This window comes from Anolis sagrei, chromosome X, assembly GCF_037176765.1.
Source record: "Anolis sagrei isolate rAnoSag1 chromosome X, rAnoSag1.mat, whole genome shotgun sequence".
Classification (NCBI taxonomy): Eukaryota; Metazoa; Chordata; class Lepidosauria; order Squamata; family Dactyloidae; genus Anolis; species Anolis sagrei.
This window is the reverse complement of record NC_090034.1, coordinates 43023765-43040028: the sequence shown is the minus strand read 5'-3', so window position 1 is coordinate 43040028 and position 16264 is coordinate 43023765. Positions and strand designations below refer to the sequence as shown.

The 16264-nt window shown below is 44.7% G+C and overlaps 1 protein-coding gene across 4 annotated transcripts in view; it reads left to right on the top strand.

The window, feature by feature from the left end:
- NOS1 (nitric oxide synthase 1) overlaps positions 1 to 16264 on the top strand; it is a 220834-nt gene that overhangs the window by 100716 nt on the left and 103854 nt on the right. Inside the window, exon 1 of one of the 4 annotated variants that reach the window (XM_060785473.2) lies at positions 222 to 300. The exons of the other annotated variants lie outside the window; for them this stretch is intronic. The gene's annotated coding sequence lies outside the window, so the exon portion shown is untranslated. Of the gene's footprint in view, positions 1 to 221; positions 301 to 16264 lie in introns of those variants that run through there. 4 annotated transcript variants of the gene reach the window in all.

Genomic DNA, 16264 nt, shown 5'->3' with positions numbered 1-16264 from the left:
ACGAAAAGGAGGGCATTTCCCCCCAGTTTTGAGCAAAAAGCCATAGCCACAACATTCGCCGTGCCATGCTTCTTGCATCTATGCATTAAATCCAGCAGATGTGGATTACTGGGGCTCTCGCAATGCTGTAAATAAACACACAGGGCTCCTAAAAATAGATCTGCCCACACGCTGGTGTCTTCATGGAATCAAAGTGATTTCTCCCACCTGTTCGTCAGAGTCGGCATCTCCGGTGCATCGGACCCGTCTGGCTGCGGCCCCGTCTAACTTTGGCATGCAGAAGAGGTGGCAGCGTCAGAGGTGAGCACGGGGGTTGTTTCCTGTGGCTGCTGCTCTTCTTGCTGGTGAAGGGTTCTTACAGCAGCAGCCATATCTAAATCTCGCTTTGTCTCTTACAGAAGAGACTGGGGCATCTTTGGTCTTCCTGGTGAAGCCTTCCAGCTCCTTCAGTCCTCCCCATTGCTTGTGGGGGCTGGAACAGATGGGAGCTGCAGTTGGACCAACTCTGGAGGACCACAGGTTTTGTCCCTGTGGCTTAGGGCCTGCTGGGAGTCTCTTGCCCTTAAAGGCAAATACCCTTCTAGGGGCAAATACAGTGTAGAGCAGGCATGGGCAAACTTGGGCCCTCCCTCTAGCCTATTTGCTGAAAGGCAAGTCCTGTTGGGAGGCCTGGCCTGGAATGGTGGAACCCTTGGCGGAGCATCCCCCCAACTCCCCCAAAGCCAGGAGGAGCCCGACTGCTGCTTCTGGGAGGATTTGGGGCAGTGGAGTCGAAAAGGGGAAGAGGAAACTCCAGACACTTGAATGGTGGGACAGGGTGTCATGCTTGGGGTCCCATTTCCGGTCATAAAATAATAAAAAAATAAAGTATGGATTGTCAATGTTGCAATCCCAAGTGACAGCAGGATTGAAGAGAAACAACTGGAAAAGCTGACACGATACGAGGATTTAAAGATCGAACTACAAAGACTCTGGCACAAGCCAGTAAAGGTGGTCCCAGTGGTGATCAGCACACTGGGTGCAGTGCTTAAAGACACTTGAATGGCAGGACAGGGTGTCATGCTTGGGGTCCTTGGCAGGTTGTTCCCATCAGCCTTGGGTCCTGTCTGTTAAAGGTGAAGGACAAAACCTCTTGAGTTGGGTACAGGATTGGAGAGGGTTTGGGACCTAAGCAAACCCTGGTCTTCCTTGTACTTTTTCCCATTCTTTGATTCTCCCCTCCTTCCCCTTCCAGAGGAGCCTTTGAAGCCTTGTAATGGCCCCAGAGATCCCAGGAAAGTCACGGGCATCCTCCCTCTTAAAGCAGTGTCCTTCCAGCTCAAGCAAATCTGCCCAGGAGATTGGAAGTTGTCACCAAAGTCCTCAAGCACTCTGTATGTAACAGCAGCTGAGGAAATGTGGGAGTGCAATGTTTGGGTGCTCCACTCTGAATGTGTCGTGTGAGGAAGCCTCCAAAAGCCCGCCTCAGTTGTGAGGGACACTTGCAGAGAAGGGAGCCCCCCAAATGAAAGTGGTTGCCACCATTGGTCAAGTCCTTTCTTATTTATGGGGACTCAGATAGAGAAATGGGCTTTTGCCTTCCTCTGAAGCTGAGAGACCAGACTTGCCCAAGGCTCACTCAGTGAGTTTTCTGGACTGAGCGGGGACTCAGTGCATTTGGGCCCCTTCTCTAGTCCAGGCATGGGCAAACGTTGGCCTTCCCTCCAGGTCAACTCCCACAATTCCTAACAGCCTCAGGCCCTTTCCTTTTCCCTTTCCTTTTCTGCTTAAGCAACTGAGGGGGGGAAAGGAAAGGGCCTGAGGCTGTTAGGAATTGTGGAAGTCTAAAACACCTGGAGAGAGGACTCAAGTTGACCCATATCTGATGTAGAGCAATATTTCATATAAAGCGGTTGACCATTTCCTGTGTTTAAATGTTCCTTTGAAATGTCTTTTTCTGTCCAATCAGCAAAGAGGGTCTGTGGAAAGCGATGGTGAAAATGGCTGCCCAACTGGCTGCTAATTAACAAACCCAGGCAGTTGGGTTATGACAAATGGCAGATCATCTCATGACACCAATAGGGCATACACGATCATTAGTGTCCCATTCATGTAATGCAACCGTTTATTCTTTTTAAAAGGGGATTTTCAGGCTTAGCAGCTCTCCTAACAAGATTTGCAATTGGTCAGGCTGCTTGAGACCTGTTGCAGCAAGGACTGTTCAAGCAGCCCAAAGACCCAGGTTGGATCCAGTTTTTGTTATGCTTACAGTTTACAATGACAACAACAACAAACTTTATTTCTATCCTGCCCCATCTCCCCATGGGGACTCAGGGCAGCTAGCTATTGAAATCAATTGAAATTAAGTAGACTTGGGTTAGTCATGACTAACTTAAACCCCCCTGGTTTTAGTGGTTTGCATTGAATATGATCCAGTGCAGAGGAGCCTTTCCTAACGTATTTGAGATAAAGGTTTCCCCTTGACATTAAGGACATCATCACACTAGAGAATGAATCCACTTTAAATCCGGATTCTGCCTCCTGCAGAATTCTGGGGTTTGTAGTTTAGGTAGGAGCCTTTAACAGCCTTAATAAACTACAAACCCCAGAATTCTGCAGGAGGCAGAAACCGGATTTAAAGTGGATTCATTCTCTAGTGTGATGAAATAGTTAGTCTAGTCGAGTCCAACACTGCTGATCTCCGTTTCTAAGCTGAAGAGCCTGCGTTGTCCGTAGACGCCTCCTAGGTCATGTGGACGGCATGACTGCATGGAGTGCTGTTACCTTCCCACCGTAGCAGTACCTATTGAACTACTCACATTTGTATTTTTTCAGACTGCTAGGTTGGCAGAAGCTGGGGCTAACTGTGGGAGCTCACCCCACGGATTCAGACCGCTGACCTTCCGGTCAGCAAGTTCTGCAGCTTAGCAGTTTAACCCACTGTGCCACCACAGCTCCTTTGTTTGGGAGTACAGTTCCCATAATTTCCAATCCTTGGTCAAAGTGCTGGAGATTTTGCTGCCTGGGGTGAGGACAAGACAATGATCCTTGCTCCATTTACAAAAGCGATCCCAACTAGTAGTTGTCCCAACGAGTAGCTGACTCTGACTTCAGGAGTGACAGGTTAGTGTTTTCCAATACCCTGAAGGAGAAGGCTGGTTGGGGGAAGACAGGCTAGGGCTCTCTCCAGCTCTGTCTTCTAAATGAGAAGAGCTGTTGCGAGTGGGGCTGGAGGGGCTGCTTCTCTTCCCCAGCAGCTGCTGCCCGAGGACCTTGCCTCTCTTTGCCTAATTCTAGGGCTGGTGCTGATTGGCCCTGATTGGGGTGATAGGAGGTTATGAATGCAAGGGATGGGGTAATTCCATCTCTTCAAGATACTGGTGGAACAAGGGATCAAAAGAACTGGTTATCTCTGTCTATGTTCTGGTGTTCTTTCACAAAGGATTTGAATAGCTCTGAATCATCCTTTATGAACAATCAAGTTTATTATCGATTTGCGTCTTAATTAGGCTTCTTTTTGTCATAAGCTCATTATATTAGGAACATTTCACGAGCGAGTTTCCTGAGAGCTGGCTATTGAGTAAATCTAGATTTCTCTCCAATTAACACACGGACCCAGTTCCCTGCAACACTGAAAGACTCTTCCGTAGGCATTACTGCTTCTGGCTTGACTCAAGTTTGCTGGAATGTTTAGTCTTCCTAAATGAGACCATGTTTTTCAACTTCTGCCAGGATTGAATGTCCAAGCTATCTCTCAAGTGACATTTTTTCTTATTTATTCCCCCCATCCTCTTCTTTGGTTGTGCTTTTTACTGAGTTTTTCTCTCTCCGGTGGAGAGAGGCAAAGCAACCGTTGCACCACTTTCATTTCATTTGTCAGTTTGGGGGCCTCCAGTCGAGCTCCATTTGGCTCTGCAAATTGATCTCGATAAAATTTATATGGCTTGGTCCAGCTCTAACAAGAGCATTAGTTTGGCTCAGGTAGTGTTGAAATTGACTATTTAATGAAAACAGGTTTTGGTATTAGACTTCAGGAGGCCCTAACATTCTTTATGAATAAATGGAATGGAAGTGCCGACTGCCTTATTAAAATATGTTGAAGTCCTTGGACTCTTAAAAGCCATTTTTCCTTTCTGCGACAGAAAATGCACGAACCTACTCCTTCGTAAATTGTTAAAATTAATTTTTGGCAAACTGCACAGACAGCCACTCACAATTTTGAGGCGCAAGATGTTTTCAACGTAGGTTTTCGAAATGGCTTTCTATGTGGGTGTAAGAATGATCAATATTTCAGAGATGGTGTGTTGAGTTTCATCCTTGGACTGCAAAGTCTCTTTGTGTCATCAAGTCTTCAGACCTCAATGAGTAGCTAGGCTAGAGATAGGATTAGAGTGAGGGATTCCTTCCCTTACATTCCTAGGTCTTTCTACCTGGGCATAAGAATGATGAATATTTCAGAAATGGTGTGTTGGGTTTCATCCCTGGACTGCACAAGTCTCTTGTGTCATCAAGTCTCCAGACCTCAATGAGTACCTAGGCTAAAGATAGGATTAGAGTGAGGGGTTCCTCTCCCCACGTTCCTATGTCTGTTTATCCCAGAAGGGTCTTTGTCTTTACTCTTCTTGCTTGCCACTATCTCCTCCTCCTTTGAAGATGTAGCATTGGAATCTCTTTGATATATGAGGTTACCTCCTCTTTAAATGTATTTTTTATCGCCCTAGGTTTTGGCCACGTGGTCATTCTCCATTGCCCTCTCTCTGCCTTTGTCTCCCTTCCAGAGAGGACACATTTTGCCATTCTCCAAGCAAAATGTAACTGCATGGATAGTTTTGACTTTTTATCATTTTACTCTCCTTAGAAGATGAGATTAGTAGGTTAGTTAGCTCCAAGACCTTTTCTATCTAGAATGTGCTTCTTTTCTTGATAAATATTTTGAACCTAAAGTTCTGACTCTGCAATCCTGTACCATCCTGTTGAATGGAAGCTTATCCTGGCTCACCACACATAAGTTTTTGCTGGTTATGAAGTTTGCTTCTAGCACTCTGCTATATTTTTGGTGGAATCACCCCAACTGAGAGTTATTTTGAGGCTTACGGCTCTGATTCCCAACATAGTGACTTGAAATGGTGTCTAAAGAACTACCGTCATTTTGGTTTGACTCATCCACATTGCAGGCAAATGGATTAATGAAACTAGTGGTGCTGTACTCTTTCATAGAAATGAAACCCACAAGCTAGCTGAGCAAGAGCAAAATTATGATAGTTGGCTTACCTGGATTCAGGTTGCTCTAGAGCATATTTTAAATTAGCGGAACTAACCTATTTCGATGCCAGTGTTGATGGTTTCACTGGTTTGTGGTTTGGTCTTCGGGGAGAGCCACCAATACCAGTTTCCTCAATGTTTCTTCTGTCCTTTGCATTTGTTTCTGTGCACATTTGTGCACATTTGTGCAGTTTTTTTTTTACATCTCCTTAAAATCAGATTTATCTTTTAATGGTCTATAAATCAAAGGCATGGGGCAGCGGGAGAAAAGTCTATTGACTAGAATGTAAGTTCTGCTCCAAACGGGATCTTGTGCACTTTCTGTACCACAGATAACAACATGTTTTCCCAATGGAAGATGTTTTCAGGTCACTTATGAAAACAATCTAGTACTTTTACATTAGTTTCAAACACCTTCCCTTAAGAAACCAAGCAGGGGAGCAGTTTGTCTTCGGAAGTGGGCATGCCTTTGTAATTGCTCCCCTGCTGCTTTGCTGCTCTGTATCCTGCTGTTCTGTAAATAGTCCGACTTGTAGGGTAAAAGAAGTGGGGCTTCACCTCAGCCCTAGAGCTGAGCACCATGAATCTATGGGCTTGGTGAGAAGCTGTAATGGAGGGTCTGTCTGAGTTTGTGAGAAACGCCTTTCCTTTTCTCCAAGTCATCCTCGCTACTACGCTCTCCCTGCCAGATGCACACATCTGGGATTAAGAATATAGGTTTCCAGGTCAGAAGGCTGCTGCTTGTAGACTTGCTCATGCGTATCTCCCAATGCCACGCTTCTTAAGAAGCAGGAGGCCAGGCGTGGGCAGACGTCGTTCGGGGCGTGCAAATCGGCAAACCCCCAGCGGATTCAGCTTCTCAGATCCAGTTATTCTACTGGATCTGTATGAGCTCCTCTCTTACTCTGCATGGAAGCGGGTCTTTTCAGGAGCAGATTTCATAGCGTATACTTTGTGTGTGTGTCCTTTCCAGTTCTCCACATTTGTGTCTTTATCTGTATTGTAAAATGATCATTTCCTTCCCTACACCTTTTGACTTGGGCAGAGTTTCCCAAGAATATTGTTGTGGCCTAAACAACATTGTATTTGAGATGGTGTTCCTCTTTGAGAAGGTGCAGATCAGATGAATTCTGTTAAAAACGAAACAAAATGGATTTCTCGCCTCTCCCTGCAGAACAATTATCTCCTGGTGGAGTTCTGTATGATCTGCAACAGTTCAGAAAGGCATTTTTGGTTCCAACTTGTTTTAACAACAGAAGTAACAAATAACGATGCATACATATGCAGTGCTTTATAGGGATGAAAGGAAGGAGGGGAGGGGTGGCCACGTGCGGCTTTATGCATCGAAGGACTGTAAGCACTGTTCAGTTCTGGCGCAAAACAACAGATGTCAGGTTTCAAAATTCTATCATCCAATATGTATCTCATGCACATGAAAGCTCCAGTTTCTAGGTATCAGGATCCTAGCAAAAAACCAAATGTCTTTTTATCTTATCTTAATGAATTCTCCTATTGATTTTGTGCTTAGTTTTATGGTGTTGATTTGTGATTTGCTTTACATATGTAAGGCATTGAATTTTGCCATTATCTCTGTGTAAACTTCTTTGAGTCCCCCAGGGGTGAGAAAAGTGGTATATAAATACTGTAAATAATAAATAAATAAATAAATAAATAAATAAAAACAGGCCCCATAAATCTGAAGTCTGCCCACGTTGCTATGACATTTGGGGCAGAACTTGGGAACACCATTGTTGGAGACAGCTCCCAGCCAGCATCTGGGTTAGGCTCAGGCATGTAGCCGGGGGGGGGGGGGGGGGGGGCTTGAGGGGCTTCAGCCCCCCCCCCCCCCCCGAAATTCTCATGGTGGTTCGCGAAAAGGCCTTACTGGTGCATTATTTAAACTGTTATGTTTATTCATATGATCTGATCACCATACTCAATATATCCCATATGCAAGGGGGTATTGGGGTAATGATACAAAAGGTTTGCTAGGGTAGACCCTTTTTCACTCAGACTCAGCCCCCCCCCCCAAAACTCAGGCCCCCGAACCCCCCCCCCCCCCCCCGAAACGAAATCCTGGCTACGGGCTTGGTTAGGCTGAAGATGTAAAGTTGTCAAGTCAGAGGTCATCCAGAGAAATCTGAGATCATGTTTTGTCCTTTCTTGCTTGTGAAATTGGACCAAAGATCTAAACAGCCGTAATAGATTATAATAACACTTTATTTATATTCCGCTCTTCTTCCAGAGCGGATTGCAGTGTAAACAGATACTGGCAATCCAATGCCTTGATACAATACAATGAGACAAACAAACACAAACAAAGCCAAAGCCTTCTCCTTTCATTTCCGGCTTTGGATATGGTACTCATCTCTGGTTCTGGCAGAGGAACTGTTCTCCATTTCCAAGCCGAGGAGCCAGCATTGTCACCTCCTGGTTGTGTGACCGGCATGACTCCTTGGAGTGTCTTATGCCTTTCCTGCCAAAGCGGTACCTATTGATCTACTCACATTGGCATGTTTTTGAACTACTAGTTTGGCAGGAACTGGGCTAACAGTGGGAGCTCACCCTGTCTCGTGGATTCGAACTACCAACCTTCAGGTCAGCAGTTGAGCAGCACAAGGGTTTAACCCAGTGTTTCTCAACCTTCCTAATACTGTGACCCCTTAATACAGTTCCTCATGTTGTGGTGACCCCCCAAATATAAAATTATTTTCATTGCTACTTCATAACTGTAATTTTGCTGCTGTTATAAATTGTAATGTAAATATCTGCTATGCAGGATGTATTTTCATTCACTGGACCTAATGTGGCATAAATACCCAATATGTCCAAATTTGAATACTGGTGGGGTTGGGGGGGATTAATTTTGTCATTTGGGAGTTGTAGTTGCTGGGATTTATAGTTCACCTACAATCAAAGAGCATTCTGAACTCCACCAATGATGGAATTGAACCAAACTTGGCACACAGAACTCCCATGACCAACAGAAAATACTGGAAGGTTTTGGTGGGCATCAACCTTGAGTTTTGGAGTTGAAGTTCGCCTACATCCAGAGAGCACTGTGGACTCAATCAATGATAGATCTGGACCAAACCTGGCACGAATAATCAATATGCCCAAATGTGAACACTGGTGGAGTTTGGGGAAAATAGAACTTGATATTTGGGAGTTGTAGTTGCTGGGATTTATAGTTCACCTACAATCAAAGAACATTCTGAATCCCACCAACAATAGAATTGGGCCAAACTTCCCACACAGACATCCTTGCCTTGAAGGGATTCACTGGCATGAGCCTCCCTCCCACCTCGCATGCTCTCCCCCACCCCTACCCCTCACATGCGCACCATACTGCCATGAACCGAGCACACTGCTCTCCCCTTCCCACTTGGAGTCTCAGAAATAGCCTTCCCCTTGGCTGAGAGGCCAGCCAATCACATCAGGAGGAGGGCTTTTGGTGGGAGGATTTGCTGTCTGTTTCCAAAAAGGAAGAGAAGGACAGACCCTTCTCTGCCAAAGGGGTTCCTAAGACCATCAGAAATATATTTTTTCTGATGGTTTTTGGTGACCCCTCTGAAACCCCCTTGTAACTCCTCTAGGGGCCCTGACCCCCAGGTTGAGAAATGCTGGTTTAACCTATTACGCCACTGCGGCCCCAGTTCAAATTTCTTTTGGGATCTTTGAGATATAACATAAATTCCTTAGTATCTTTCAGGGGGCTCTATGAGTCTGAAATTATTCTGAATTTCTTTCCTTTTCATTCTAGCTGATACTTTATATGATTCAAAACCTTGCTCCCTACTCCCAGATTATAGAGGCATTTGTGCTCCTAGCAGGTCATACTTTCACATTTCTATGAGGAGCTCAAGGGCATCTGAAATAGTCCCTATGTTGTCTCCTATTCCCCTCTAGAGCAAAAAGCACACTGGGTGTATTAATCACACGATTTCTTTGCAATTACAATAAGAATGACAAACTTGCATATCTTTTTAAAAATGCTGTTCTCAAGTTTTCACTGCGAACCACCAGGCTCTGCCTCAGAAATCATATTCCATGGCAGGCTTCTGGCATTTTAGGTTTATTTCGACGTTCCAAAAGCAATAGCATGCAATATGCTTGGAAAGCAAAAAAAATGTGTCGCTGATTGATAAATTTGAACTTGGTTTCCTGCTTTGTTTGTTTGCTGGCGAAGCTGATGCTGACATTTTATAGAACGGAGACAGAGGAGACGGGACAAGAAAACATCTTCTGTTTCACTGACCCATAAAGAAGGAAGTCAGCCTTGTAGAACTGTCAAGAAAAGTAACTGGCCCACACAGACCTTTTTGAAAAAAGAAAAACACACAGTGATTGATAAGTAAACTACCAAGAAGAAGCCGTTTTCCAAAGCAGAACGCAGAGTTTTTCTTATAGTCAGGCAAGAGCCCTTGTGTTGTGTGTGTGTGTGTGTAAAGGACCAAAACCACTGACACAGCACCAGTACTACTATGAGACTTCATCTCCCTTGGTTTTGAAAGTGAAGCTGTCAGGAGGACAGACGGCTGTCAGTGAGTCATTCCCATGCTCCATTTTCAGATCTCAATGCATAGCTAACTCGGCATATGTTTGCATACCGTTGCCCTTCCTCAGATCCACTCAAGTTGTGTGAGTGTGTGTTTTTAAAAAAAACGACATTAAACCGGTACAAATCCATCAGCCTCAGGGGCTCTTTGTCTAACAGAATAAATCCCGTGAAAACTGATTAAGCGAGACAATAGCGAGCGTTTTAAATCTGGCTCATAAAAATGAATGCCATTAAACTAGACAAGACGGATGGGGAAGGAGAGAGAATTGACTTTGGGGAAAGGCTATTACTGAGGTAGGAGGCAGAAGACACTTTGTTCAGTGCGGTGGGGGGCACTTTGATAATCTAGTGCAGATCCTGCAGGAGATCGGCTTCCAATTAGCTCTAGGGTGGTCCAGTGTCTCTCTCAGATAGATCGATAGATCGACAGACACACACACACACACACACACACAAGGGTGGGTCAAAAAGTTTTGCCTCCTGTGTCATAAAAACGTTATAAATGAACATATAACCTATGAAGCCCCCAGTGGCACAGTGGGTTAAACTGCTGAGCTGCTGAACTTGCTTACCAGAAGGTCGTCGCTCCGAATCCATGGGGTGGGGTGAGCTCCCGCAGTTAGGCCCAGCTTCAACCAACCTAGGAGTTCAAAAACATGCAAATGTGATTAGATCAATAAGTACTGCTCCAGCAGGAAGGTAACGGTTCTCCATTCAGTCATGCCAGCCACATGACCTTGGAGGTGTCTACAGATAATGCCGGCTCTTCAGCTTAGAAATGGAGATGAACACCAACTCCCAGAGTTGGACACGATGGGATTTAATGTCAGGGGAAAACCTTTACCAATCTATAACAGCAGAAGTTGCTTCAGGTCATAGCCCTGAATTGTCCTCTGCGCAAAACTACCATTCAACATAGTCACCATCAATTTGTACACATTTGTGCCATTGTTTAACCCAGGCATCAAAACCATTTTGGAAAAATTCAGGATTTGGCTTCGTGACCCATGATTTTAAAGCTGCCTTAATGTCATTCAAGTCTGTGAATCTGAAACCAAGTAGCTTGTCTTTCAGAGGTCCAAACAGGTCAAAGTCAGAAGAGGCCAAATCAGGGCTTTAAAACAGCTTTAAAATCACAACACCAAGTCTACAATCCTGCCATTTCCAGGGCTGCTTTTGCAGTTTGGGTCCAGCTCAGGCATGGGTAAACTCGAGCCCTCCCTTCACGTGTTTTGGACTTCAACTCCCACATTTCCTAACAGCCTCGGGCCCCTTCCTTTTCCTTTTGCCTTTCTTTTCTGCTTAGGTAGCTGAGGGGAGAAAGGAAACGGCCCAAAGCTTCTTATGAATTGTGGAGTTAAAGTCCAAAACACCTGGAGGGAAGGCCCAAGTTTGCCCATGCCTGTACTAGCCCCGTTGATAGCCGGTCACAGTCCTTTTCAATTTGATGAGATGGGTAGTCTATCTAGTCTTTCTGAACAAATGTAATTTTAACTTTTTCTATTTTACTGATATGTTTTTAACTGTAATGTTTAAGTGTCTTATATTTACAATATTTGATTTTCGCATTCTTCCCCAACCTGGACCCCATTCTGTGGGGAAACAGTGGGACCTACCCAGTAAGTAAAGTAATAAATCATGCTGGATGTTGCACAGCACTGGTTGGGAAGAATGAGAGCTGTAGTGTAGCACATTTAGAGGGCATTTGGGTTGGGGAAATTGTTCTGGGCCATACTTTTAAAATCCAAACCTAGTTGTTTCCCACCCACTGACAAAATGATGTCTTTGGGATTTGTTAGTGGCCAAACCAACAGATTCCAGACTTAGGTACTCTGCTGCAGTCAAAATGCATGTCATCTACTTGCTAAATGCTTCCCTGGACTTGGCTTTCACTCTTGAAATGCAGCCATTTCTTTTCCCCTGGGATAATAATGGGGACGTGTCGCTTTGACTTGACTGTCGGTGAGTTGGAAGTAATTGTTAACAACAGTTATTCTGGGCATCTACATCTGAACTGTAGAGCCTATCATTGTCGCTTGACCAGAATGCCACAATGGTATGGCATTTCATGTTTGATGTTATTTGTTCTAGATAATAATGTTATACACAACTTTGCTCTGAAGCAATCTCACCAAACCTTGTAAGAGTGTTTGTTTGGGGTAACTTAAATCAGGAAAAAAGTTGCCCATTCTTCAGAAAAACTGGAGCAAAGCATAGTTCATTTCCATGCAACTTCTATCCTGGAATTAAAGAGCCTCTTCTTTCTCTGATCAGATATAATATTGGACTAAATGGGGAATCTGTGTAGACCATTTCTGACCAAGGCTCATCAATGGATTAATTGTGGCTTACCCATCCCCACATCAAGGAAACATCTAATCAGTGCCAGATTTCTTTGATTGTCAATTGCTAAGTCCTTATAGGATTATCATGCAACAGTGGCCTATTTTGACAATGTCCCCCATGTTCTTCTGGCAAACTAACTAGTCAAATGTGGGCTTGGCAGGACTACAGTTTGGTGGATCTGTAATTGGTTAAGCGAACAAATCCAAAGGGTGATTCTCCCCAATGCTCCCTCTTTATCCTGGAAAGACGTGACAAGTGGAGTGCCATAAGCAGGGTTCATCCTGGGCCCGGTCCTGTTCAACACCTTTATTAATGACTAAGATGAAGGGTTAGAAGGCATCATCATCAGGTTTGCAGATGGGACCAAATTGGAATGTTTCACAATCTGTCAACATTTATGAATTTTGGAAGGTTCTAATCCGAGAAGCAAACTGAAATGAAAGTCTCAGATGTCCTGAACTTACAGCAGTTTTGTATCTGAATGTGCATTTCAAATGTGTCAGTGGCAAGGGTGGTTTAAAACTTAATATCTTCTGAACAACTCTGATACATTCTTTTGTGAGGCTGTTGCAAATTTTATTCTTGAGATTAGTAACTTTTAATTATTATTTCCTTTCTATCTGTGACTTCCACTTGTATATGCCTGACTTGTGATTTTGTAGTAGTAGTAGTAGTAGTAGTAGTAGTAATACATTTTATTTGTATTCCACTTTATCTCCCTGGAGGGACTCAGAGCTGATTACAATAAACATATAAGGCAAACATTCAATGCCTTTTACACAAACAACAACATACAATATACAGATAAGGTTAAGGCCTTCCCATTTTTCCATCTCCGGCATTTGGAGGAGATGCTCAGCTCTGGCCATGGGGAGGTGCTCTTGTTCCATTTTCCATGCCGAGGAGCCTGTTGTCCATGGACATCTCCGATTGTGTTGCTGGCATGTCTGCATGGGGCACCCTTTTACCTTCACCCTAAGGCAGTACCTATTGATCTACTCGCATTTCTTGCTTTCAAAGTGTTAGGTAGGCAGAAGCTAACACTGACAGTCGGGAGCTCACCCCGACTTCTGGCTTCAAACTGTTGACCCTCCAGTCAGCAGCCTTTCCTGTAGTTAGCAGTTAGCTACCAGAGCCCCAATAAAGTGTGTGTGTGTGTGTGTGTGTGTGTGTGTGGATCTGAATGTCAGTCCTCTCTGCAGCCAAAATGGAATCATCAGCACAGTGTTTTGCTGCTTATCCCATCTTTTTCCTCCACTTCTGATGTTCAGGATAGGGGATGTTCCCTCTTTGCTCTCTCTCTCTCTCTCTCTCTTTCTCTGTCTCTCTCATCACCATTTTTAGGGTTTTTCTTTCCAAAGCTGCTTTGGATGTCTACACAACTCAAATCTCCCAAAGAGTTTTTATTTTATTTTTCGCTTTGTTTTGTTTCAATTGGTTTGGTGTAATCGTGGAGACTTGCATGACGTGAGTGGGCTTACTAGATTCAAAGGGAAGAATCTGACTAAGATTCGTAGTATCCTAGAGTTGGAGGAGACCTCAAAGTGCATCCAGTCAACCCCCCTCTCCTGTGAAGGAAGACACAATCAAAGCCCTCCTGACAAAGCCCTCCAGCCTCTGCTTAAAAGACTCCAGAAAAGGAAAGAGACTCCACTGGACTCAGCATATTCCACTGCTGAACAGCTCTGTCAGAAAGTTCTTCCTAATGTTTAGGTGGGATCTTTTTTCCTGCAATTTAAATCCATGGTTCCATATCCTTGTCTCTAGAGCAGCAAGAAACAAACTGCCTCATCTTCAATGTGACATCTTTTCAAATATTGAAACATGTGTCATTTTTCAACCTTTTCTTTCCCTTAATTCATTGAGATCTCACAAGCAGTTACCATTTTTGTCTAGCACTAAAGTTTCTTCTGTAAAGAGGGGCATACAGCCACCCAATGTAGGAAATTGCTGACTCCAGTTAGCTATGATTAAGCCCAATGCCATCTAGTGACTAAGCCATATAATGACAGCATCCAAGTACAAGCCATCAACCCAATTCACCCTTTGGGGTGGAATTGGAATCACAGAATTGGAAGAGACCACAAGGGCCATCCAGTTCAAATTGCCTACATGGCTTTCAGTGCAAGCCTTTCAAACATCAGCCATCTAGCTGGTTCATCAGTTGACGTCACTGCGCTGCACTGCGTACTGTGACGGGCCATCACTGAATGAGCAGCATCCATTTGCTTCTGGAGGTGTCATCTAGTCTCCATTTAGGAATGTCAGTTCTTCTGGAAACTGTCAGCAAGTTTTTCTTAAAATGTGTGGGAGTGACTGACTGCTTCCTCTTTCATATGTAAATAGAGGCATTACCCATCAAAGCAGCCTGATGACTGTTTTCCTCCACCCTCTTTTTTTTTGGGGGGGGGGGATCATTTGCGTTGGAATTGTACCAATGTCGTTGTAGAACATAGTACGCTCCCCAGATGTCCCTAAAATTCCATCTAGCAATGCCCTAAACATCCCTTTCCTGAGGTATCACATACCGTTGGGCTATGCTGTTGTGTTGTACAAGAGTCTTATCAGTCCAGTGTACCATTCTTTGCTGCTCCAAGCTACCTTTTTAAATGAACACAACAAATACAGTGATATGTTTTGGAAGGCAAGACCAAGAACCCTTGTAAACTGGTTCCTGACATCTGTAATGGACTGGATGAGGATAAACAAAGTGATATTTAATACAGGGGCAGTACTAGTGCTCCTGGGCAGCTTGAAAGTTCATCAGAGCATTTGGATTCAACCTATGCTGGATGGGGTTATACTCCTCCTGGAGATGCAGGTTCATCGCTTGGTTGTTCTCCTGGAACTTTGATGCTCAGGCCTCGAAGGTACATTTGCAGTATACCTGGGGTTATGTGTCTTTTGACTGCTGTAACTTACACTCTAGAGCAGGTATGGGCAAACCCAGGCGCAGGGGCCAGATGCGCCTCCTTGGGCTCTTTTCTCAGGCCCTCCTCTCTCTCGCCATCCTATCCTTCCTTCCTTCTCTCTTTCCTTCCTCCTTCCCTCTCTCCCTTCTTTCCTTACCTCCCTCTTTGTTTCTCCCTCCTTCCCTTCCACCCTTTTGTCCTTCCTTCCCTCTTTCCTCCCTCCCTCCTTCCCTCTCTCTCTTTCTCCTTCCTTCCTCTTTCCTCCCTCCCGCCCTCCATTCCCTTCCATCCTTCTCTTCCTTCCTTCTGTTATTCCTTTCCTCCTGGGGGATGTTTAACTGGGAGAAGGTGGAGAGGGAACATGAGAACTATATTTCAAGGTTTAAAAGGGTGTCCCATTTGGGGAGGGGTGACTTTTCTGCTGCTCCATGGCCTTCCACACAGCCCTATATCCCAGAATATCAAGGCAGATAATCCCACAATATCTGCCTTGTACTGGGTTATCTGAGTCCACACTCAGATAAAGTGGGATTTTCTGCCTTGATATTCTGGAATATAGGGTTGTGTGGGCCCCCAGAGGCCAGGGCACAAGGGAGCAATCGTTTCAAATGGCAAGAAAAGAGATTCGACTGAAAAGATTACAAAAAACTTCCTGAGAGTAAGAGCTGTTGGAGAGTGGCATAAGGTGCCTCAGAGTGTGGTGGAGTCTCCTTCTCTGGAGGCTTTTCCCTAGAGGTTGTCTATTGGGAGTGCTTTGATTGTGCCTTCCTGCATGACAGGGGGTTGGACTGGATAGACCTTGGGGGTCTTTTCCAGTGCTGGGATTCTATATAAGGAATGGGCAGTATGGGGTCTCATGGATACACTTTTTTTCTCCTATCCACCATCTCATCCTGACCAAGGCTAACCCTTTTGGGGTCCAAACGTTTCCCATCTTTCCTTCACTTTCCGCCTCTGAAAGAGAAGAGAAAGGGGAGGAAAGGGCAGGGAGGGGACTTGGGGAGAACCCCCCCCCCCTCCCAGCCCACCTATTTCACTCTGGCCCGCCATGCAGCCACAAGTTAGCAAGTTTGCCTATGCCTGCTCTAGAGCCCCTTCAAAACTTTGTATAAACTTCATTTGGCTCGAAGTGTTGCAAGGAAGACTTCTGGCAGCACTGACTAGCACTGGCTACAGGGAACATCCAAGTATTTTGCTACACAAA